The following is a 24,911-nucleotide window of genomic DNA, read 5'->3' as shown; positions in this document are numbered from 1 at the left end:
GGAAATATTCAGACATAAAAGACAAAGCCAACCGTTTAAGCCAAGGAACGAAGCCAGAACAAAAACCAGTGGAACCAGAGTGCAAATTGTTGTTCATGCAGTCTTAACCAAAAGAGGAAGTCCTCTATAGCTTTTCCTACAAAGAGTCTTTAGACTGCAGCTCTGGTGCTTCACCACAACAACACAACTTGCATGTTCAGACCCAGAAACCTCCCCCTAAATAAATTCACACTTGACTCAAAATTTTGGTTTGGTTTTTGGCAGAATTTAGGCCACAACATTATTGATTACAGAAAGTGACTGGTTGCATAGGCTCTGGTTCGACTAGCTCCCTGCAACGCAGGTAGCGCTGACCCAGGGAACCAGCATAGGTCAGCCAAGGGTGAACACCTGGATAAGTGGAAAGCCAGGAACGGGCTAACTCCACCACCCAAATATCCCCCTGGACTCAGGCACAGGCACAACCCCCTTACAGGGGTTGACCAAACCATCGAGTCCCTGGATTCCTTTAACGGAATACCCTACACATAGGGATGGCGAGAGCATTCTCCCATCCCTATCACCTGAACCAGAGCCTATCCGCAACCTTACAAGTTGTGATGATGTGCTATGCGGCAGGCGAAGCCCAAATGGCAACAGCAAAACAACCATGTAGGGGAAATTCCTGCCGTGCCCCTGTCCCAATGACACACAACAGCATAGCAAGGTCAAGTGCAACAAGCCCTAAAAGTAGGGAGAGGTGGGTAGGTGTTCTGAATGCACACGCCAAAAGAGGAAGCTCTGGGTCACGTGAATGGGCATAAATAGGTCCCTCGAACTGTTTGAACTGTGTCCCGTTGGCCAGATTGTACCCAGCTTTGAAGAACCTACCAATCGGGCATTGTGACTTACCAATTGTACCCACCCACAACACAGGGTGTTGGTTTTCCAGGTCTCACTGCAATACGTGCCCTCTTTAAGGGAGGACCCGATTTAGTACAGTACTGTATTATATATCTAGTATGAGTTGTTACCTGCAAGCAGGTTGACAGAAGCCCATCTGTTACATGCACAGTATGTAACACTGGGGTCAGCTATCAGCAGCTTCTCGGATGCCCCAGTAAAGAAAGGAGAGTAGCCAACTTCTTATGAAGCATCAGAATCTAGTTTTCTGGAGGCTCAACGCAGGAGCTTCAGTTCATTTTGATACGCAGTTATTTGAAGTTAAAACTCATCAGCAGGCATTATAACATAACATTTTATCCCAATTGTTGGGCATTGCTCAGTTCCTATGGGTATTTTTTCCGGGCTCTGACTGTGTAAACACAGTGGTCACAGGTACAGCCTCCACGTGGATCTACCAGTTCATACACATGTTCCTCCATGTCATCCTAGAAGAACAGGGAGTTGTGTAAAGAGAAAAACAAAGAGCTCCAACAACATCCAGAGGTTCTGTTTTTAAAGATTATTGTTATGTTCTTATGTAGGTGGTGCCTTGAATGCTCTCGGCTATCTGTGTGCTTGTCAATATCGTGGAGATAAGGCTCTCAATGGCTACTAGTCATGATGGCTATGCTCGGCTTCCATAGCTGCATTAATGCTTCTTAATAACAGTTACTGGAAATATGGGAGGAAGAGTGCTCTTGTGCTCAGGTCCTGCTTGTGGGGTTTCCACAGGCATCTAGTTGATGACTGTGAGAACAAGAAGCTGGACTAGATGAACCATGGGCTGGATCCAGCAGGTTTTCCTTGTTCTCTTATACAGTATTAAATGTCCTGCTTTTTCAGCTGAAAGTGAAAAAGCAGGATAGTTATCCTAATCCTCATTTATCCTAATTGAGCTTCGCTTACCATTGCTTTTATATACAGTTATCCTTTCCCACAGTAAAATATGTATGTAAGAAAAAGGTGGGGAAAAGAAACTTCAAAAGGCACATTTTTTTGGTATAATTGTCTCTTTTACATCTCTAGACTATTCACCTCTGTCCTTTCAGTTCTTGGCAGATCCAAAATTGAAAAGGCTCTGCTAAGTAACAATGCCTTGTTTCATTCAGGAAAGAAAAGCAGGGCTAAAAAAGAAAATGCAGGTAGTTCACACTGTGATGGTTTTTTAAAAAACGTGGATCTTGATTTGAATGGGCTTCTTTACAACATGTGTGCATGTATGTGTGTGTGCAAGAGAGAGAAAGAGAGAGGTAAAGAGACTGGCATGTGGTGAAACAGTTGAGGTGTCCTGATATTTATTGATTTTTAAGAGTTTGGGAAAATATGCTTTAGGCTCATTGACAAAATGGTGAAACCAATAAAGAAGGAAAGAAATACAAGCAGGAGTGTAGAGAGGATACCTATCATAGATTGTTCTTCCAGACAGGCCACCAGGCAACCTGAGCCAGATTTCCCCAGTACTACTTTCAAGGCTGTATTACATTAAAATGAAACCATTTACCTTGTTGTCTACTAGCACAATGAAATGCAAAGCGCCTGAAGCAGCTTCATCACCCACCTTTGCAGTTCTAGCAAGCATCAACATTTCACAGGGTGGTGGTCGTATTGTAGTTATCTGCTGTTTTTTTTTTTAAAAAAACTTAATAATATGTGGCCAACTGTATATTGCAAAACTTCATTATCCTCTCAAATGTCAAAAGGCTAAGCATTGTTGCACTTGTTTCTAACATTTCTTTTATTGTGAGGTCCCATGGCAGGTGAAAACAATTCAACATACAATATTAAAACCTGTTCAAAAGAAATTACAATCCAAAGAACAAAACAGGGGCTTAAAATATAAAGAGTTGTGTCCAGAGTATATGTACAGAAAAGTCATATGTACTGTGTTCCATGTGTTTGAGTGCGGTTTACAGCCATTCTGTCAAGTTAACAAATCAATGAGAGATTTGAAAGTGGTTTGGGACCTCTAGATCTGACTGCTTACCTCAACAACAAATAGAGCTAATTTGGGGAACTGAACCTTTAGTCCCCATTACTGACTCCACAAGCCCTTTATTAGTCCCTAAATAAATCCATTCTGGTACTGTACTGAGAAATTGAAGTTGTCTTCTATGTCTCCAAAAATGTCCAGAATGTTGATAGCCTTGTTTTGAGAATGACATGTACCTCCAGGATTGGATACCTTTGCAGGATGACACCAGCTGCGTCCACCATGATCTGGCATGGAACCTGGAAGTGGGGTCTTTTCCCAGGCTGGCGCAATGCCAAATTGGTCATGCATCAGCCTGGGAATTGACTTCTGGCCTGCTAGTCATTTTGCCAGTCACTGGTGGGCTGGGTGCCTGGCTCCGCTTTTGGGGACAGATCAGACCGGACCAGCAAACTTCACTCTGGTCCACCTCTGGAGTACTTATGCCTGGCCTGCCTCTACCACCTCATCCATTTCCTTGTTTTGAGAATTTGCCATTTAAGCAAGCCTACAATAAAAGATTATTATTACATGAAATGTGGCAGAAAGGAATTAAGATCCCAATGTAGTTGATGAGACCAGAATGCAAAGCAGCTTTATCACAAGAAAAAAGAAGTGTGGTTATTTTAAGCCTGCTATAAAAAGGAAGTCCAAGCCTTTCACCTGCAGGTTTATCTGAAAGTGATTGTTTCATGCCTGGAATAAGAGGCCACAGACTAATTAGTATTATACGGGAATGGGATGCACCCAACTTTTCTGATGAGAGAAAGACACCAGCCTTCAAGACTGTTTACTGCTTTTCTGTTCCTTACAAAACAGTCTAGCTCTTACAGCTCTGGAGATAAGCAGAACCTCCGTAACACAAAGGCAAATTCCCTTCATTTGGCACTGAAAACAACATGATTCACTAGATTTCAGTGAAAACTTTTTACCACCACCTCACTGGTGATTATTTACAGTAGCCATCTAAGTTTATTTCAAAGGCGTTTCAGTCAAGGCTCTGAACAACTTTGTATTTGGCACAGAAATTGAGCAAAAACGAGTTCCATTCACTGAAAACATGCATCAGACTTTCCTGGCAGAATTAATCAGAAAATTATCAACTTCCTTGTAATATTTCTCCTTGAAAGAGAATTGTATGCTGCCTATACCAAACACTGGGAAGAAACAACAACACACTTTCTATGACATCTGAAATAGAGAACATTCACAGTGAACATTTCTCACACTGAACATTTCTTCCCACCAACAGAGGGGCTATGTCAGAAAGAGAAAGATTTATAATTTTAAAAGGCCACATTTCTCTTGTACAAGCTATGGTTTTGTGTTGTTTTGGGAAGTGAAAAGAAAGTGGTACATGGTGGGTGAGGGAAGTGAGATGTTATTTAAGTTAATACAGTGTGATTGAGTACAAGAGAACGAACACCCTTTTACATACTATGTACCACATTCTTATCTCTCTGGTACCCTCAAACAGATTGCACTCAGCAGAAAATACACGCCGTCAATCATTCTATATCTATCCCAGCAGTTTTATTTCATACTTCACTTTCTTGCCTTTCAACGCCATGTGTGCACCACACATTTCTTCCGAGAGCAATACAATCCAGGGAGCAGCTGTATCTTAACAAGTAACGCTCAGTAAATCTCATTCGCACATATAAAGTCAGTTCCAAACAAAACTCATTTCACAGATGAGTTCTACTCTCTATATACAGGTGGGAAGGTAAAGGAACAGGCATCCCTGCTTGACCCGAGGAAGCCTGAGTCTATCTTTGCCTGCCCCTTAAAATTTTATAGGCCTATATCTGCTGCTATGTCAATTACAGATCAGACGATGGTTTGTTTAATGGAGTGTGGACTGGATTTGTGGCCAAGGTTCCTCGTGTGGCTACTGGAGCTTAGCTGTTCAAACAAAATGGAACCCCAATGTACCGTGGTGATGACATACCTCTATGGCATTTGAAGTTGGTACGTTCCAAGATCCCCACAGTTGAACAAATTATTCAGTTCCAAACTTCATTTCCTACAACAGAAGTACTGTAAAGAACAAACATCTATACTCCTAAGCACATGTAGCTGAGGACATTATCAGTCCAATTAAAAATAAATAACAAATGGTTCGATTTGGTTCTCTCTTTTTGTTTATATCGTCTTATTCACATAACTAACACAGGAATGCCTTAATTGAACCTTTTTTCTTCACTTGTTACCATGTGTCCTTATCTACACATACTTAAGAGCACACATGTGAACTCAGGTATCAACAGCAAACCTAAAAACATGGTGCATTATGATAGGAAATTGTATTGTTGTAGCTCCTTAAAAAGATAGTTGAGGGAAGCACAGGAAATGGTAAACAGACTCAGTCTCACCTCTACCCACCTCCTCCATAATTTTGATGCAGCAAATATTAATTTTGGGCAGGGGATTCAAAGCCTTAGCTCCTTCGTGTTAAATAAAATTAAGCTACTTTAGTTTCTCTAAGCACTTTTAAGTTATTAGTCTTGATTAAAATTCCAGTAAGTCAACTCAAACATGTTGCTACAGTGAACCTTTGACCTGTTCTCACTTTTGCGACAGCTATAACAAATTAGACACTATCCTGGCATTCTACAGTCATAAAAGCCCAAGTATAGAAAGCCTTAACATTTTCCACTCCGTTCTAAGGTATTTTTATATGGAAATATTAAATTTCCATATATGCTAACCTTAAATCACTTCAGTATTAATTCTAAAAACCCTAATGGTTTTAAATAAAACATTGTATGGATATAAGCATTCAAGGGCATTAGGGTGTCTCTCTGACTTAGGGCACATCCGAAGGACCTGTTTATTGACCATTTATCCTGATTTGCTTGCACAAAGCTTACATAGAGGTTAGACTGCATCCAATCTTGATGAAGCATTCATTCTGACTTGTCTCCAGGGAGGTTTACCATCAATGAGCAATCATCCTGATTTGCATGTAGAATATTTGTGCATCTTCCTGTGAACCATTCATTCACCCCACACTTTCCCTCCAAACCTCAAAAAGCCTTGTTACACCCGGGCAGCAGAACTCGCTTTTATTGTGCAAACCTAAATTTCTTGTATTCACGTGATGCTACCAACCTATTGCTACTAGTAGTGGTAGCAATAGAAGTAAAAGTAGTAGCAGTCTTATCCTTTTATTAGTAGTAGTATCACTAGTCTAGGCACTATATGGTATACTCCGTTTTCTTCTATCTTGGTCTTCAACAAAAAACTCATAGATTACACTGAATTCTTGACTACTTCAAGGTGAGAAAAAATGAAGCTTCTATCCCAAAGCAACTAATAGCTGCTATTGGTAATAGTCATACTATTATCCAACGAACAGACTACACTGCATTTTAATAAATCTTTATTCGTTTTTTAAATACATTTCATTTTTATTCTGTAATCTAGCCACAGATGTTGAAGCACTCACTGGGTGTTTCTTGCCTGAGTTTTGACTGGTATATTGTTCCAGGTAATTCTCTTCAAAGAAAAATACAAACACATATTAGAAAACCAACAAGTGACAACAAGAACACAATTTTAACGACCCTAACATATAAAATGAGGAGCATAATCACTTTGGGCTGTAAATAAACACAGATGCAGATTAGGTAATGGAATAATAAAGTCACCGTGTTCAATATACCTCCTATTTAATTCAGTTGCAAAACTTGTCATTGATTTTAATGCAGTTGGATTGCATCCATAATTTGCAGACTTATGTTTTAACTAGCCTGACATTTGAAGATTTTCTTGTTCACTGGTGTTCTAAAATTAGTATGCCTGAAATGAACCTTAAGAACTGTTTTTTTCCTTCTCCTTTAGAGTAATAATTATACTCTGTCACTTTCTGTCTTTGCACATTTTAAGCTACACGTAGCTTTCTACGTTGACACCACATCTTACCTTTGTCTTCAGCCTTTGAAATTCCAGCAATCTTATTGCCAGTTTGGATTTCAATTAACATTGTTAAACTGGAACCAAAAATAGCTTATGGCATGTTATTCTTTTCCACTGGGAAATGAATGACCTCCATTGTCTTTTAAACATGATTTGTAGGACTAAAAACTACCTAGCTTATTTCTCATTCCAGTATAACTCAGAGAGTCTTCTGTGGTTACAAGATACAGAGGAACAGGAAGCACACTAGCCCATACTTCCTGTCCTCTGCATTTCTTCATACTAACATAAAGAAGGCTGGTCGCTGAAGAATTGATGCTTTTGAATTATGGTGCTGGAGGAGACTCTTGAGAGTCCCATGGACTGCAAGAAGAACAAACGTATCCATTCTTAAGGAAATCAGCCCTGAGTGCTCACTGGAAGGACAGATCCTGAAGCTGAGGCTCCAATACTTTGGCCACCTCATGAGAAGAGAAGACTCCCTGGAAAAGACCCTGATGTTGGGAAAGATTGAGGGCACAAGGAGAAGGGGATGACAGAGGACGAGATGGTTGGACAGTGTTCTCGAAGCTACCAGCATGAGTTTGACCAAGCTGCAGGAGGCAGTGGAACACAGGAGTGCCTGGTGTGCTCTGGTCCAGGGGGTCATGAAGAGTCGGACACGACTAAATGACTAAACAACAACAACAACATCATAATGTTGCAACTTCTCTTTTGAGATGTGCAATCTCTTGATGCAAGGACAGAACAGATGTATAAATAAAAGGAAGACCAGGGAACTGGAGGCGTGAGGCACTTGGGCTTCCTGTTCTCCTCTGTGTTCCTTAAAGTCTGAAGGCGAATTGATGCCATTTTCTTTTAGCAGATTTCACGATTGATTGTGGGCTATAATCATATAGGCATACAGAAGCAAAGAGAAAACTAACAGAGCTGTTCAGGGCTGGGCATATGGAAACTCCCTCTCATGCAGCTGTTCAGGGGTCAAGATTGCTCTGCCCTGCAATGTGTTATATCTGCGGATGCCTTTGGGTACTTGCACACTTCAATAAATGTAAAATGTAGTAGCCAAACTGCTGACTGGAGACAGCCAATTTGAACACATTTCATCAGTATTAAAATATCCTCAAATATCCATTGACTTCCTGTGCGTTTCTGAGAATTATTCTTCTTTGGCGATCACTCATAGCCGAGTAAGATTATCTTCCATAAACAGTTTTAACAATGAGTCCGTAAGTGACTGTGGAGGCCAATTCTGGAACCACATGTCTTTCCACAGTGGGGACATTGGTTTCCAGGCAGGAATTGATCACGGTGTGGATTTGCCAAGATTGCCTTCCTCCTAGCACGTTTCTCTCTTTTGTCCTGAGTTTGAGTGTCTTCAAAGCCCATGACACCTTTGGTAAAGGCTGTTCTCCAGTTGGAGCACTCGCAGGCCAGTGTTTCCCAGTTGTCGGTGTTTATCCTACTTTTTTTTTTATTTGCCTTGAGACAGTCTTTAATCCTCTTTCGTTGACCACCAGTATTACACTTTCCATTTTTAAGTTTGGAATAGAGTAGTTGCTTTGGAGGATGATAATCAGGCATCTGCACAACATGTCCAGTCCAATGAAGTTGATGTTGAAGAATCATTGCTTCAACACTGGTGATCTTTGCTTCTTTGTTTCTGAGAATACTTCACAGTCTTTAATACTGCATATGGTTTGAGGCCAGGAATAAGAAAAGGATAACTAATTGCATGTCGAGGTCCTCAGGGCCACCCCAATAACTCACACATCACACTGAATTTTTTGTTTAAGGTTTTTGGCATAATTTTGGCCTCAACTTTATTAAAATACAAAAATGTGAGTGGTTGCTTAGGCATTGGTTGCGACTATCTGCCCCCACCATGGGGGAAAGACTGACATCCACACAATGCGAAAGTCAGAATAGGGGAATACATTTGGGGGGTAGTGAGGGAGCAGGGAACCTGCCCTCAGCCCTCCCCAAATGCAACCAGGAGCTCATTGCTATGGCCCGAGCCCCCTTGACAAAGTGGACAAGCAATAGTTAGCCCCCGATTCCTTTAACGGAATTCCTTGCAGCAGCAGCATTAGAGGGGCAGGCACAGCCAATCCATGCCCCTCAACCAACCAAACCATAAACCAATGCCTAACCACAACCTTACAAGTTGTGACAATTTGCTACGCAGTAGGCAAAAACCAAATGGCCCCAGCCAATCAGCCAGATGGACAAAATTCCTACCGGGCCCCTGCCCCAAGAGCTGATGACCCCATGACAGGCATAGCAAGGTCAAAGCGAACAACCCTAATTCTAGGGAGGGGGGGACGGGCAATCCGATGCACGGGTGAAAAAAGGAAGCCCTAGCCTCATGCAATGAGTTTTAGCATTTCTGGCTGTCAATCAACAAATGGCAACATTAACTTCTTCCCAACAACAAGGGAAGCCCCAATCACATCAGTGGCCAACGATCAATTAGCCCACCCCCAACTTTGGAGTGTCCTGGCGGCCCCCACTGCAACACGTGCTCTCCATGAAGGAGAACACGCTTTCCCATATATGAAGCTGGTCATTGTGATCTTATTCAGTGGCTCTACTCTGCTTGTCACAGATTGAGAGGCTGGTTGCTGCTAGACACATGGGACCTTTTCATTATTGATGCCCCCAGTGTGGAAAAGAACCCCTAGAGATGTTCAACTCACACCATTTTTGGAAGGTTTTTTTAATGCCAAAACAAAGCCCATTGTTACACAGAGTTGCTGCTGATGCCAGTTTGATTTTGATTAATGTAAGCCATCTTTTAAACTGTGTAAATTAAAAGGCAAGTAGTGTGTGCTTGTGTGATTTATTGACCAATTTATCAATCACCTTTTACATGTGCCTCAAAGTGATTTACAAACAAATCATAAAAAAACAGTTTTCATAATTGGTTTTCAAAACAGTACAGAAACATCCATGAAGATATGTTTAAAAACAGTACAAAAGGAACTCCTAATGCGGAGCCCTTTCCATCCAGCTCAAAAAGTTCATTGAAGCAAACATATCTGCAGCTGTTTCTGGAAAGTACAATAGTGGGCAATATTTCAGTTTATTTGCTCTCTCTTTTATCATTATTTGGGTAACTTGCTTTGAATATCTACAATTGAAAAATGAGTGAGAAATACTTCAAAATAAATAGATGGCAATCCCCCTCCACATTTCATCAGTAGTTCTTGCTTTAGTTTCTAAAGTATGTGCAGAAAGTGAAGGTAATTCATTGAAGGTGGGGGAGCAATGTCAGAACTGAATGCTGTGTTTCAACTTCTGTCAGCTGCTTTTTCAGACTACTGTCCTACTTATTTCCTGTCTCTTCCATTTAGAACTGCTCTTTAAAAATCTACTAGCTTAGATAACACATATCTGAAAAACAGAGGCTGTCATTTGTCAGAAATAAAACCTTAAACACTCAGTGCTGTTCCCCCCCCCTTTTACTTTCCATAACTTTCATGAATTTCAAGCCCAGAATTTAGGCCTAGACATTTGTCTGTCTCTTATCATATCTAAATCTATTTGTAAGGTGCTCAGCACTTCATCCAGTGAATGAAGAGATAGCCAGCATTATTTCAGAGAAAGAGAGAGGCATTGTGGGAATGTTAAGGATGATCAAGCCTTCTGAGTGTTTGTCCCTATCTGGAAATTATTTGTTAATGAGTGGAAAGTCCAGCAACATCAATCAAACTGAATGATCTGAGATTTGCTGTATTTATCTCTCAAAAACAATAAGGCAAGTAGAAATGTGTTCAAATGATAAGATTCATAGAGCCATTACCTCACAGAGCAGGAATTTTCTGGAAAATCTCTACAGCTACATGAACAGACTGTATTTGAGTCAGATTTAAAAGGAAACGCAGAAGCCATCCTGTAAATGTAATTATGTCCATAAAGGTCCAAATAGTTTAGGAGGCTATAATACCAAGTTCTCCCCATGAGGATAGGGTTAAAGTCAAGTGAAGTCTGAAGCAAAACTGACTTTGTACTCAGATCAGTTCACAGAAGACAATAATTCAACCTGTCAGTGCACCCCAAGTATATATATTTCAGTTGCTTAGCCTCACTGACAGGTTCTAGTCAGGGGAGATTTAGGATTGCAAATGTTAACCCTGAGTTAGCAGTGCAATGTTCAGGAAGACAGTTTGCGATCATTTATCTGATGGGCATCTCAATTGTACCATTTTTCACAGAACAAAGGGGTCATACAGAATACAGCTAAGGAGCAACTGAGGGGCAACTGAGTCAATTCTATAGCAAACAAGAAGAAGAAGGGGAAAGTCTCTTGCCAAGCAGATTATATCAGGTTATACTGCAAGTGGATTATATCAGATTTATATTGCAAATGGTTTAGGTTAGAAATGATGGCTGGGGTCAAAAGGCCCTCACAACTAGTTCCACATGCTCAGAAAGGGATCTGGGCTGCCATGTGCCACAAGACAAACCCTTTTGAAATGTAGGAGATTTTCAAAAGCAGTTTTTGTATCATATAAGACAGCGGTTCCAAAACTTGAGCTGTTTGGATGAAAGGCAGAGAATCTATCTATCTAAATTTAATATCCAATGTACTAGCCCAGATCATACCTCCACACATCCTTTGCAGTTAATGATTATTACTTCATTGCAAACATATTGAACAGCAAACATAAAATACACTTGCCAACAGTGTCTTATTCCTTTAAGGCAGGCATAGGCAAACTCAGCCCTCCAGATGTTTTGGGACTACAACTCTCATGATCCCTAGCTAACAGGACCAGTGGTCAGGGATATTGGGAATTGTAGTCCCCAAAAATCTGGAGGGCCAAGTTTGGGGATGCCTGCTTTAAGGGCTCAAAAGAGGAGTCCACCAAAATCTTTCCCATGTTCACTTCACCCTCGCCCTCAGAGCTAGCTCTCTTCGGACGTTAGGGAGTGGAGTGTTGAGAAAAGTGCTAAACCAGCTGCAAATTTATCATAAGGATCCCTTCTTGGCCCCAATGATGAGTGAGGGCAGGAAGCATCGCTCTCATCCTGGCTTCGGAAAAAGATTTACCTCATCACACTGCACTATGTTGCAGACAATTGACGTGAGAACACTGCTATAATTCTAGAGACATACAGTATGGGAGGCAGGCGGAAATGGCAGCCACAAGAAAAAAAAATGCCAATGCCAGTAGATGGGGGATTAAAATATATAATTTCCTTCTTCAGTTGCTCATTTGCTAATAATTAGTTGAGGGAGGGAGAAGTAATTTACACATGGGAATATGATGCCGTAGCTCACATCAATGCATGGAATTATGCGTGTGATATATTTATTTTTGTTATATATATATTTTAAAAAGTTTCAGATCCACAACCCACCCAGCCCCCGACACCTACCAGGAACCATGTGACTTGAAAGGTTTTGGGAAGTAAAGCATCTGTTTAACAGAGACACAAGTCTCTCATTTTCCTGTTTTGAAGAAGTCAAGTCCACAAACCTCCCATGCTCAGAATCTGCGTTTGGGTTGGATGAGCCCCAGGTTCTTGGGGTGCTTATCTGGGTCTTATCTAAATTATGTGAATCTCTGGTGCCTAAAAATGGAAATATTTGGACAAGAACAAATAGACACCACTAGTCTTTCAGGCAGGATTTCGGTACACCCACTCCACCTGAGAACTAGAAACGCAGATTCAAATTATGTAGGGATGCCTTTTCAGAGATGTAGAGAGAGATTTCAGGAGGGAAAATTTTCATCTAGGCTTAAATGCCCCATTTTAAAGGAAAAACCTGCTTACATAGCTCCTTACTTAACCAGTAAGACTTAATGGGGCTCTACATTTTTCACCCCATAGCATATCTTTGCCTCGGAGCAAGCAACATAATGATTAACATGACTCATAAAAAGACTTGGAATTTCAGGAAATTAACAGGTGCTTTCCAGCAACAGCCTGACCTTTTATATTTTTCAACAGCTTTAGTGAAATGTCTTCATGGGAAATGTCTTCATAACTACATCTTACATTGGTTTATATGGATGTATACATTACCCAACACTTTCTGCACTGGACCACCCACTCACACATCAAACTCTCATTCTGCATGCATGAAATCTGGCAATGCTTATAAAATGGAAACTCATAATGTTTTCATAATTAATATTGGCATTCTGTAATTTGAAAAAAAAAATCAATACCATTTGAGACAGGGAAAAAATGGAATCTTATTGAGAAATTTGATATGTAATTAATTATAGGAATGCATGAAATTCTCCCAATCCAGTCGCCTTCTACTCAGACACAAAAGTAGAATAAATTAGATGAAAGTAATTAATGGTTCTAATAAATTCTAATAAACACTTTAATCTTATCCAAAAGTGGAAAATGAGCATACTTTCCTTCATTTTGCGTAGATGTAATTTATCTTTAAAATACTATTAAATCCTTTGTAAAAACAGAATTCAGCTATTGCACTGGAATTATATTTGTTTTTGATGTTCACGTCAGGATATTCAATCACAGTCTATGAATAATCAGATCTCTGTTCCATATTGCAACTAAGTCTAACTATACATAACTGTAATAGATGCTCATTGGTTTCTCCCTGAGGCTGTGATCTGTCCTCTTTAGTACTTTTAAAAAACACAATGCACATTGATGGTTCCATAAGGTGGAAGATTTAAGTATTTATTTATTTGGGAGCTGCCTAGGGCAGTGGCATGAGCTGGAGGGCTCTTTACTAGTCATGAACAGCCTATGACAAGAAACTGAGATAGTGGATGTTGTTGAATGCATCCCAATCTCTGAGCTTCAGGAGTGCCAGTTTGGTTTTCTTGGAATGAAGATCAGTGGAGACTGTGGTGTCTTTAAGATATATGGTTTCATTTACACACCTGAACATAAGATGGGAGGGCTCATAGCATTAACAATCCAACGGGTTTTGCTTCTCCATTAACTTTTCAGATGGGAAGGGTGCCAAAAGACATAGGCATGCATGCACAGAGCAAGAAGCCTCTTTCTTTATATCTTCCAGTCAGTGCTAAACATGCAGCACAGCCCTGGCTATTGTTCTCCTATTCAGAAAAATATGTTGCCTCCAGCCAGATGAAGGGGTGGGGGAAATGTCTATCACTCATCATAGCTCAGTTGTCTCCAAGGCAACATGGCCAGTTGAGGTCATTATCTTACAAAGAGACTGGTTTGACCAGTTTAGCAGATTCTATCTTGTACAGGCCCCCATTTTGTAGATAAACATCTAATTACTAATGATTATCTAAGAAAACTCCAATGACAACTTAAGATTAGTAGGGTTCATTTGAATGGTATGGTGTCATTTTTTTTCACCTATGAGGGATTTATGGAATTAGGCCTACACTTTCCATAAGCACCAACCCTGTACCTCAGACTTTGCACCATCTTGCCACATGGAAGAGCCATGAGAACATATAGCTACTCCAAGCTGACAGGGAAACGGCCAGTCAGGATTGCACATCTCTGGTAAAACCCTATACATATGCCCCTTAAATTTGCTGGTTAATGTGTGGGTCCAAAGGAGCTGGAGTGGCCAGTGCATATGGTGGTAGTGCAGCTTAAACTCCCTAATGTATGTGTTTGAGCCTTGTCGTATCTCCTCACTACAAAGGCATAGATCTTGCAATAAAAATCTCCTCTACAAAAATCTATAAGGAAAAAACCCCACCCCTCCCATTCCTACACACACACACACACATACACACACTGCGGTTTCCCAGTGGAGCTTCAGGATTATTTAGTAAATGTCACCATATGCATGAAAACATTAGGTGGGTAGCCAACACTGGGCATTTGCTGGTTTTGTTTGCAAATGAAACTTTGTTACAACGTGTATTGAGCAAGGATTAATTATCCCTAAATATTCATGTAAACGAGAGAAGAGGAGGTCTAGACATATTGGTACCTGCAGCAGTAAATGCAGATAAAGCTGCATGCATGATGAGAAAAATAAAAATTATCTACCACTTAGCCTCTAAGGAAACCTCAATGTATGCCACTTCGCTTATCTAAAGACAAAGCTGTCCAAAAAGCAAGAGTTAGTTTACACATGGATGTGCTTTATTTTTATGAGATCCATTCATGGTGTTGGAACATTTGGTGATATTGAAGAATATGGGGATTAGAGTTCCTTCTGCAAACCCCCATTTCTCCATTAACACCATTCCCATGGGAGGGCTGGGCTTATGATCCATGTGCATTTTTCCCCCATGCAGGACATTGACGGGGCCCAGATACAGAACTCTGGGATTTAAGCAAACAAAAATCAAAGAAATTTTGATCTGCATAAATATGGAAAAGGTCAAAATGTGCAGGGCAACTATTTCCCTTATGGGGCCATAATTCACAACTTCATTTGTGATTGTTCTGAGGGATTTGATGTTCAGTCTAGTATGGTGGCTCTTCATAGAATTGGAAGGGATCCCCAAAGTTCATTTAGTCCAACCCCCTGCAATGCAGGAATATCAACCAAAGCATTCATGACAGATGGCCATCCAACCTCTGCTTAAAATCCTCCAAGGAAGGGGATCTCCAAACCTCCTGAGGAAGTCTGTTGTGCTGTTGAATGCTGTTCTTCATTGGCATTCCTCATCTTCTGTCCTTAACTATGTCTCCATGAATTACTTTAGTTGCTTAGAGAATGCCAGTAATATTCAAACTATGGCCACTGCTGCCTGCACGATATGTTCACAATGGGTGCAAAAAAATAATATATTTTTTTCCTGTACTCTTAAATTTTGACCACACTGTGGGTCAGAACCTCAGGCCAAAGGCACCAGATTTAGCACTACAACACAACATGGCACCTAGTCATTGGTAAGGTTTGTTACCTGAAATAAAATGCTCCCACCACTTCACATGCTGGAAAATGGGTGGATTGTTGATTTGGCAGTTTATGTGATGGCACCATGTAAAAAAGTGAAATGTAACATACACCTAAATATAAAAATCCCCGCCTTTTAGTTTTAACATATTATGCTAGGACGCTTTTTCTTGACAGGCTGCAATTCAATGCCCACTTATCTGGGAGTTAGTAGGATCTACACCAGACATGTGTAGAATTGCACTTTCAATCTCTCTTGGCTGCTTTGTCCAGAATAGCCTTCTCTGACCCAGGACCCTCCACATGCTGTTGGACTACAACTCCCATAATCCCTGGCCATTGACTAAACTGGCTGAGGCGGATGGAAGTTGTAGTCTGAAAGTTCTAATGGCATTAGGTCAGGGAAGCCTGGTTTATAATACACATTCCATTTAGCAACACACCTCTCCCACTAGCTGCCCTACATTGATGATCCCTCATACACACAAATAGAAGGAAAGAACACATGCTGAATGTGTGAAAACACTCTACATTGGGAAGCAAGGTCTTCCATCACTCTGTAAAGGAAGAATGAATGCAAATCTCTTTTCCAATAGGAAAAAATGTGTATTCTATTTAGCAAAAATCATACGTGCTGTGGGTGGGAAACTGATTTTTGGAAGAATGGGCAATAAAGGCACCTGCTCTAATCAGCATGTCCAGGCTTTGAATGTGAATTGATAGGCAAGCCTACAATCTCAGCCTTGCATTCTGTCAGCTCATACAGTAGTCTTCTTCTTTCCAGGAGAACAAAAGGAGCTCTCCTTTCCACCAGGCACTGTCTAATTATGTAAGGAAAAAAGTGATTAACTGATTATGATGAATAAATTAATCTCTGAGGAGTTGTATGAATTCAGACATTTCTAATTAGTATGATTTTCATGGGGCATCTCAAAACATCCTCTGTTCCTATTAGCAATGATTAACAGAACAATAAGTAATTTTTGGCAGCTCCTTGCAAAATTACTAGAATCAACCTGGGAGACCTAGATTAGGGATTCATGAGGATTTTCCGCTGATTGATGATGAGGGAATGACAAGTACCAAAGGCCTCCCCAATGAAGGCACCCATGTCTAATGATCTTAATAAGTAGCAGTGCAACTGGTACATTTGCCATCCTGTCAACTACCCTTCTGCTAAATCCAGTGTCTTCATTCAGTTCAATTCATAGTGCAGTGGGTACCATGTATCAGATTAGCAGGATATACTTCTGGCAATGTTGCAAACAAGTAATTTCTCTGCATAAACCACTCATTTCTAACCTGTTCTTCAGTGCTAGCAAACTTGGATATGAATCATGTATCATGAATCAAATAATGTAGGGACTGTGAAAAAATTTCCCATCACACACACACACACACCAGAGCTCCATCACATGTTGTTCTGGAGCAGGGGTCGGCAAGCTTTGTTGGGGGTGGGCTGGTTCACAGCACTACAAATCTCCTGGTGGGCCAGAGTGCATGTGTGTGCATGCATGCACATACGGCAGAGGGGCTTCTCTCTCCCCCAGCCCACCCGTCCCCCTGCCCACCTGGGGTGCTGCCGAGAGGCAGAGGCTGCCGGCAGCAGCAGCAGTGGAGGAACGCGCAGCCCAAAAGGGCTGCTTTTGGGCTGCTCATTCCTCTGCCGCCGCAGCCGACAGCCTTTGCTACTCGCAAAGGCACAGGAGCCACGCTTGGCAGAGTGGCAGTGGCGGCGGCACGAGTGGCAGTGGCAAATAGCTTGCTCCAATGAGGGGCTGCTGGAAATGTGCTCAGCCGGCTCAGCCCATCCCCCTTCTTACTCTCAAACATGCATAGCCACCGTTCGCCCATTGGCCAGGGCCTCAAACCTTAGCTGGCGTTTGGCCAGCGATTTGCTGCACCAGGAGGAGGGAGGAGAGACATGGTTCTGCCGCAATGATGGGGGGGGGAATATTGGCGGGGGGGGGATGGTGCTTGCTCCACACAAAAAACCCACGGAATCCCCACACCGGTCCATGGAACAAGCCATGGGCCAGTTCTGGGAGGCTCATGGGCCGGAACAGGCCCATGGGCCTTAGGTTGCCCGACCTCTGTTCTGGAGGGTCCTTCATCTTTCAGAAGCATCTTTGTAGGATACAGGGGGGTGTAGTAATGAGGGAGCCAACAAGTTCCATTGTGCAAATCAAGTACTACTTATTTATTTCATAAAATTTATACACCTCTTGACTGTTAAAAAAATCCCCCACACACCTCAAAGCATTTTACATAAATAAAAAGCAGTTTACAAAAAAAAGAAGTTCTGCTCATCTATCCCTGGATCCAAACCATGGTCATTGGATTATGTAAACAAATGGGTGCTTTAGGTGAGATTTATGCATTGCACGGAGTTGACCCCAACACTATGAGTCTATGAAATATTCCCCATTCCCTAACCTCTTCCTCATGCAAATGTTTGCCTTCCAGGATTTGATCCCAAAATTATATTTCTTAACTACAATTTTTGATTCCTGTCCACATCATATTGTTCATGTGTAGAAATCTCTATATACACACACAAAAATTAAAAAGTGATCCATGGAAATAGCGATTGTGTGCATAAAATTATTTGCTGGTGAACTTAGTATTGTTGCATGGTTCCCTACTTTCCCATGAAGGTCCATTTCTGGAAGAAGTCTTTCAGTGTCTGTTTCTTGGTGAAAGCCCAATGTGCTGGCTCTTGCTTGTATGTGGGTCTGTGCACAATCGTGGCACTCAGTTGTACAGGTATCCCAGTCATGCACATTCCCTACCTGACAGTAGACCCTTGTGCTTTTACCTCAGACAACCATGATCAACATGGTCAAAGGAAAAGACATAATGTCAGGGTTGGAGCGAAAAGTGTACCCCTGTTGCTCTAGAGTAAACACAGTAACATACTGCATGAGTAGTATACGAGTAGCGCCAGATTGTGTGCAATTTATATTAATTTGCATTTGTATCCTGTTTCTCTGAGCTTATCACTGATGCTTAAAAAAAAAACATGCAAAATGCTAGTGACATAGTATCCATTGGGAAGTTCTCCTAAACAAGTGCCATCAAAATAAATGAAAACTATGCAAGACAAAGTACCAAATTTTTAAACCCACCTTCCCAAGCTGCTTATTTGGAGAAAGAAGTATAAACTTTTCAGAGGGTTGTGCATAGGTCATTGCATGCAGAATATGTCAATTGCTCCTGTATGTTCCACATGTGCAATGGGGAATGAGCACTTATTGCTTCATAACAGGGTAAGGTAAAGGTAAAGGACCCCTGGACAGTTAAGTCCAGCTAAAGGCAACTATGGGGGGCAGCACTCATCTTGTTTTTCAGGCCGTGACAGCTGGTGTTTGTCATGTGGCCAGAATGACTAAACTGCTTCTAGCTTTTTTATATATAGTTGCAGAAGGTTTTGGGTTTTTTTTGAGAAACTATAAGCATGTTAGGTTAACCCATTTCCTTTCAATGTGAGATGAGAGCAGGAACATTTCCATCAGTGAGCATTGCTCTCAGGAATATAGTGTTCACTATTTAAACTATATTACGCACTTGTAAATTGATGCAATGAAGGTCATGTCACTTTCCTGTTGCGCTATCATGCCAGAATATGCAAAGTTATTCAAGAGGGTTGAAATTGCAATGTCTTCAATGCCAGCAAGGAGTTGCCTTGTCAATGCTATTCTGGACATGACTAAAAAGGAATGGCTGAATTGCATTTTTAGCTAGGTTTATTGAAAATAGACATTTTAATGGATGTTGAACTCTGCAGACCTCAAGACTTTATCTTTCTTTAGCTTTTAAACACCACCCTATAATTCAGCACTATCAGCCGCCACCTCTTTCATTTTATCATCCACAGGTGAATACATTTGTTGAAAACATGATTTTCAGGTGTTTTATGCAAGTTGGAACTGTCAGAAAGCACAAAGGAAGAGGGGAATGTATGACAGTTGTTCAAGGAAAGGGCATTTGTAATAGTGATTTATACCATGCTGCTAAGTAACAAAGGAGACCTACCTAAAGGGCAAATCATGTAGTCACTAGGAAAATGTTTCTGAATTTATGATGTCGTACCTAAGTGGTGTTATCTAAAAGTGGGCTCTTGCTCTTATGTTTATCTCAATGGCATGGCTGTCTTAGCGGCATGGCTGTTTGAACCCATACCTGGGGAAACATGAGAAATCAAGAACCATGTGGAAGGAGAATCCTATTGGCAGAGTCAGCCAAGTCTTCTGATGGTTGTGGTCCTGACTGTGTAATCAGACTCCAGAGGGTGAAGCCATGGATTCAGAGTGGGAGAGGCAATTGCCCTCTGCTGATGTACATCCTAGAGTAACAGCAGACCATTGTGCAAGTGCCTCTCTGGCCAGGGAAAGTTGAGTCGGTCTATCTCCATCCGAGAATCCTTAGTGAAACACCACTATCTCCCACTCTGTTGGTGTCAACAGCTTAAGAAAAAGCAGGAGCACTTTGAATGGAGAGACTCCTGTCATGGAAGGTGGAGATTTAGCTCTCATTTAAGGCTGAGGATGATGGTCACTGAAATAGCACCTTACAGAGCTGCTCTACGTGCCATTGAAGCCTTGTTTCCATACTGCTGGAGCTGTTGCTCAAAAGAGATCAGTTGTCACTTGCCGGGGAAGGGGGAGAGAGTTTCCATATGGACTAATAGTCTGGGCTTTTTGCATCAGTTCTGCTGTAGCTACAAGGCATATTGAAACCCAGCCTAAGGCACGATTTGACAACTCTCATGCAAATACCCAGCTCTGATTAAAATGTGGTAAGTTCTGCTATGAAGCAAATTCTCATAACACTTGCATTTTAAAAAGCCCTCTTAGATGTGTCATAGGACTTCCCTTTCTTGCTTTTTATTAATATTTTGGAAGAGCGTGGTAGGATATTACATCAACTGCTGACTGTCTGACGACACACCAGTGGTTATGCTGTTTGGAGTGGCTTCCTAAGTTGCTAAACTCCAAAAAGGATTTATATTTGATAAAGGCAATATGTCTGAGCAAGCTAGGATATTATAGTGTTATATGTAATTGGTTTGTATCCCACTTCCTTTCAAGGCACTTTACTATCTGACCCAAAGGACTTGGTGACACTTTCCATTTGGTATATAGAAACCAAGTGGACTGGCAATTGACACGTTCTTCAACAATGGTGTCAAGAAGGAGTTCTCCACAACACCTGAGAGCAGCAAGGTGTTAAGTACAAGACGGGTCAACATGGTGTTTAGAACTCTTGCCATCCAACAGAGGGAAATGGCTGGGTAGGTTGCCAGCAGGATCACTTCAACACCCCCTGCCTGAAGTAGCCATCTTACCCTGCCTTAGGTTTGGGTGAGCCCTGCTTTAATACAACATAAGGCTGTGTATATAGGTGCCCAGATGGAACCTTAAGCTGACCCCAACCCAGACTTGCTGAAAGGTTGGTACATCATGTAAACTGCTTAGAAGCCAAATCATCATCATCATCATCACCAGCACCACCCTCAGAACCTGTTCTGAGATGACTCAGAGCCATTCTGAGCTCCTCAGAGGAAGCGTAGAGTGATATAAAATGAAAACAAACACCTCTGGATTAAGTTACATTTGGTGGAAGTATTTCATTTTTATCTAAAAAAGATTAATGTTAGATCATTGCTACTTTGTTTGCCCTAGCTAAAGGCATTCATATTTACTGAGATTATGCTGCATAGCCTATTGTAATCTTTTTTAATGATTTACTAACTGCTATAGCAGAACATTTAAGAGGAGAAAACAGGATATGATCCCCCACAGGTAACCATTGACGTGTTTGTCACTTGACACTAATCTAGAGAGAGGCATTACAAAAGGAGAGTTGACAGATGTACATGTGAGAGCCACGGAAGAACCAGGAGACCTCATTGTTATCGGCACTGCATAATACAATGCAGAATGAATTAATTATGATGATTGCTTAAAATGTACCTTTTTGTGTAATAGCACTAATTATCAGCAACCCTTTACAATGAGTGGGTAATCATTTCTAATTCCTCCAGCATTCATTGTGGTAACATTAATCACGATGAGCTCATTTGGTTTTAATGTGAATATAATATGTGATACCACAGGAATTCTATTGTAATCTAGCAGTAAATAATGCTCACTTACTGCTTGAATGTTAGCAAGAATTCCTTTGTTATACGGTGAATGCTGGTTGGTATGCACCCTCCCATAGTGTTTGCTTGTTTGTTCAAACGTTTGTTAGAAACGTTTGACTCAGCACAGCCTGCCACTCGTAGCTCGGAGGAGAATTGTGCTTGAGGCCATCTGGAAATTCCATTGCCATTTTGGACCAAGCTGAATGGACAACATTGGCATGCTGGCATTGACTTGGAGAAGTGGCTTTGGGTTCCTTTAAATTAACATGGGATAAAAGGAGCTCTGAAGACATAGCAATTATGACACACTTGTATAGTTATTGTGTTAATTACTATACTGTGGAATTGCCTTTATGCCTTTATTGGAGAAGGGCCATAGCATCTGCTCTGCTGCATGCAGGAGGTCCAATTCCAAGCATCTACAGTAGGGTTGAGAGAAACCCCCTTCTGAAATCCCGGTGAGCTTCTACCAGTGATTGCAGATAATGCTAAGCTAGGTGGACCAATGGTTTGGCTCAGTATAAGGCAAGTTCCTCTGTTCCTATGACATTGCCAAATCAGAATCTGCCCTATGACAATCATATTTACAAGGCAAACAGATTGAATATTTTATAACTTGTAAAATGAGCATGGGCAGGTATGGTATGGATGCATTTTCCTTCTCAAGAATCATGGCCAGGAGCTTCCTTGTATTTAATCTACTAATTAAGATAAAAGAGCTCGCCTTCTCACGACATTCGAAAACCACATTCTCTTTTTACTAATAGGCAACACAGATCACCACACACACATTCACGTTATTAATGTTAAGTCAGAGACAAAGGATGATCAGGTGCCCTCTCTTAATCTCACCTACAATAATGTAATACTTCTTGCTTTTTTTGCACTGTTTCCCCTTCTCCCATAAAAGCCTGTTTGTTTTGCCACCCCAAAAAATCCTTGCCATGACTAACTGCCTCTTCCATGGAGAGTAGAGGTCCCTGCCATGTGTATGAGAGAGAGGAAGGAGAGAATGATAAGCTCCTCCTGTCTTTTCCTTCATCCTTCTTCCCATTGGTCCTCTAGTTGCCTTCCTGTCCCCTCCCTTTTCTCACTCATTTTCCCATCCTTTTTCCTCAGCTTGTTTTCTTCCATACATCCACCCCTTCTTATTCCCTTCATTCCCATCCCTTCTGTCACATCTTTTCTTAGTATATTTACTTCTTTTGTGTTTCTCCATTTCTTGCTTTCTCCTCTTTCCACCCCTCTTCTATCCCACTTTTCACTTCATGTGCACACTGTTTCTCATCTCCCCCCAACTAGCTAATTCAGGTGGGAATAGTCTTTGGTCTCCCGCATCTTGCTGAACTACTTGTTGGGGCTGATAGAAGTTATGGTTCAGCAATATCTAGATGACCATTCTTGAGCTATGCTATGGCAGTACTTACTCTCATTGCCTCCATATACATGTCTGTTCATAGGACGTGCCTCAAAGGAAGACCCACATACACAAAGGAAGGCCCATGTACACAACCCTCTTCCAAAAAAAGACTTGGTTTTAATAACATGTTGTCTTTCTGCAGCATGTGCATGCATATTACAAATAGGAGAAGGAAAATGTTCAGAACAGCTTTTGTGAAACTTACCTACTTCCTCCGATTCATATGGAAGAGATTCTTGTCACCTTTCATATTTGTGGGTCCTTTTTATTCAGAAACAGATCATATTTTCTTGAGGTATCAGGTGTGAGTTTGCTTGTGTTTAATTTCCTCCTTTAGCTATCTTACACAGTCTCTTACACAGTTTCCAACTGTATCAGTAAGCAGCCACAAGGAATGTTCAGTTACTGAATTTGGATCGCTAGAAGGCTATAAGCACTATCAACATAAATACAGCATACTCAATGGAGCAATCAGGGATCATGGTTATCTTGTGGGCTATGTATCTGATAATGTAGTCAGAATGTACTTTCTGACACCAGTAAGGGCAAGTTAAGTTTATTTAGAACAGGTGTGGGGAACCACTGACCCTCCAGATGTCACTGAACTACAACTCCAGCAAGCCTATTCTTGCCGATGCTTTCTAACCAGATCAACACTTTCAGCAACCCCTGAAGAATGACCAAAAGGGAGGCACCATTTGATGCTTTAAAAAAAAATGTTCACAGATCAGTGCTATTTTTTTAATAAGGCAAGTGATAGAGCTGCAAAGGTTTTCTGTCCGTATCTGACAAGCAAGGATGCATTGTTAGTGTGCAAGTATAATCATTGCCCAGGGGTTCCACCCTGTACAAAACCCTTGCTTGCACACTTGTTCATAGATGGCAAGACACTGTTAGCAAGGAAGAGATGGACCAGTGCAGGGTGCATTTTTCACTCATTAAAGTCAATGAGGAAACCCCCAATTGATTCACCAGAATTAGGATTGTGCTATAGCTAAGATTCTTCAATGGCTCTGCTGATACAAGCTTCATTAATTTAATGTTCACATGCTGTGTGAGTCCTGAGGGTGGCCTATAAACATTAAATGGTTTAATTCTAGGCAACATCTTTTTGGAAATACAATATCCTCAAATATCATTTTAATCTGAACCCTGTGAATTCCATAGTAAGAAAATGCTTGATTTTCAATTGCCTCTGTACTTGATGCATGCCTTACGTTGGTGCAGTGATTGAATGCCTTCTCTGTTTTGTAAAAAAATAAATAAATAAAAATTCAACAAATGTAAGTTGCAATATTTGAATTAAAAAATCATTTAGAACACAGGGAATAAAAACAAAACACACACATACCAACAGTTATATTTTGTTTATGCTGTCATTCTTGATTCAATTCTGGTTCAACAATATATGAGCTTTGCAATAGGGATTGTGAATGCAAAAGAGTTAACAGTGAATGCTTTTCTTTAGTAAGTGAGTCCATTGTTTCCTATAGATGCTACAAAAACCCAAGCAAAATTTAAGTTCCTAATAGGTAATAGTTACAGCTTGGCATCCTTGCATCTAATTGTGCCGCTGATCAGAGTAGAATGAACTCACTGATACTAAGAAATAAGAGAAGCCAGGGCAAAAGAAAGTCCTGTGTTCACAAAGGAAACCCCACTCCCATAAATTTCATGAAACCAATTGGCT

At 41.0% G+C, this 24,911-nt stretch overlaps 1 long non-coding RNA gene across 1 annotated transcript; it reads right to left on the bottom strand.

Annotated features, from left to right (window-relative positions):
* Positions 1 to 6,321: 6,321 nt before the first annotated feature.
* Positions 6,322 to 24,642, bottom strand: LOC309371672. The gene is made up of 3 exons (XR_014169252.1): positions 24,573 to 24,642; positions 21,812 to 22,055; positions 6,322 to 6,392 (listed from the first exon to the last, which is right to left on the bottom strand). It is a non-coding gene; the product is annotated as an uncharacterized lncRNA (long non-coding RNA).
* Between the last annotated feature and the right edge of the window lie 269 nt (positions 24,643 to 24,911).

Source organism: Podarcis melisellensis (assembly GCF_964234715.1).
Source record: "Podarcis melisellensis genome assembly, chromosome: 6".
Taxonomy (NCBI): Eukaryota; Metazoa; Chordata; class Lepidosauria; order Squamata; family Lacertidae; genus Podarcis; species Podarcis melisellensis.
The sequence above is the reverse complement of the archived record's forward strand: the minus strand, read 5'-3'. Positions and strand labels throughout refer to the sequence as shown.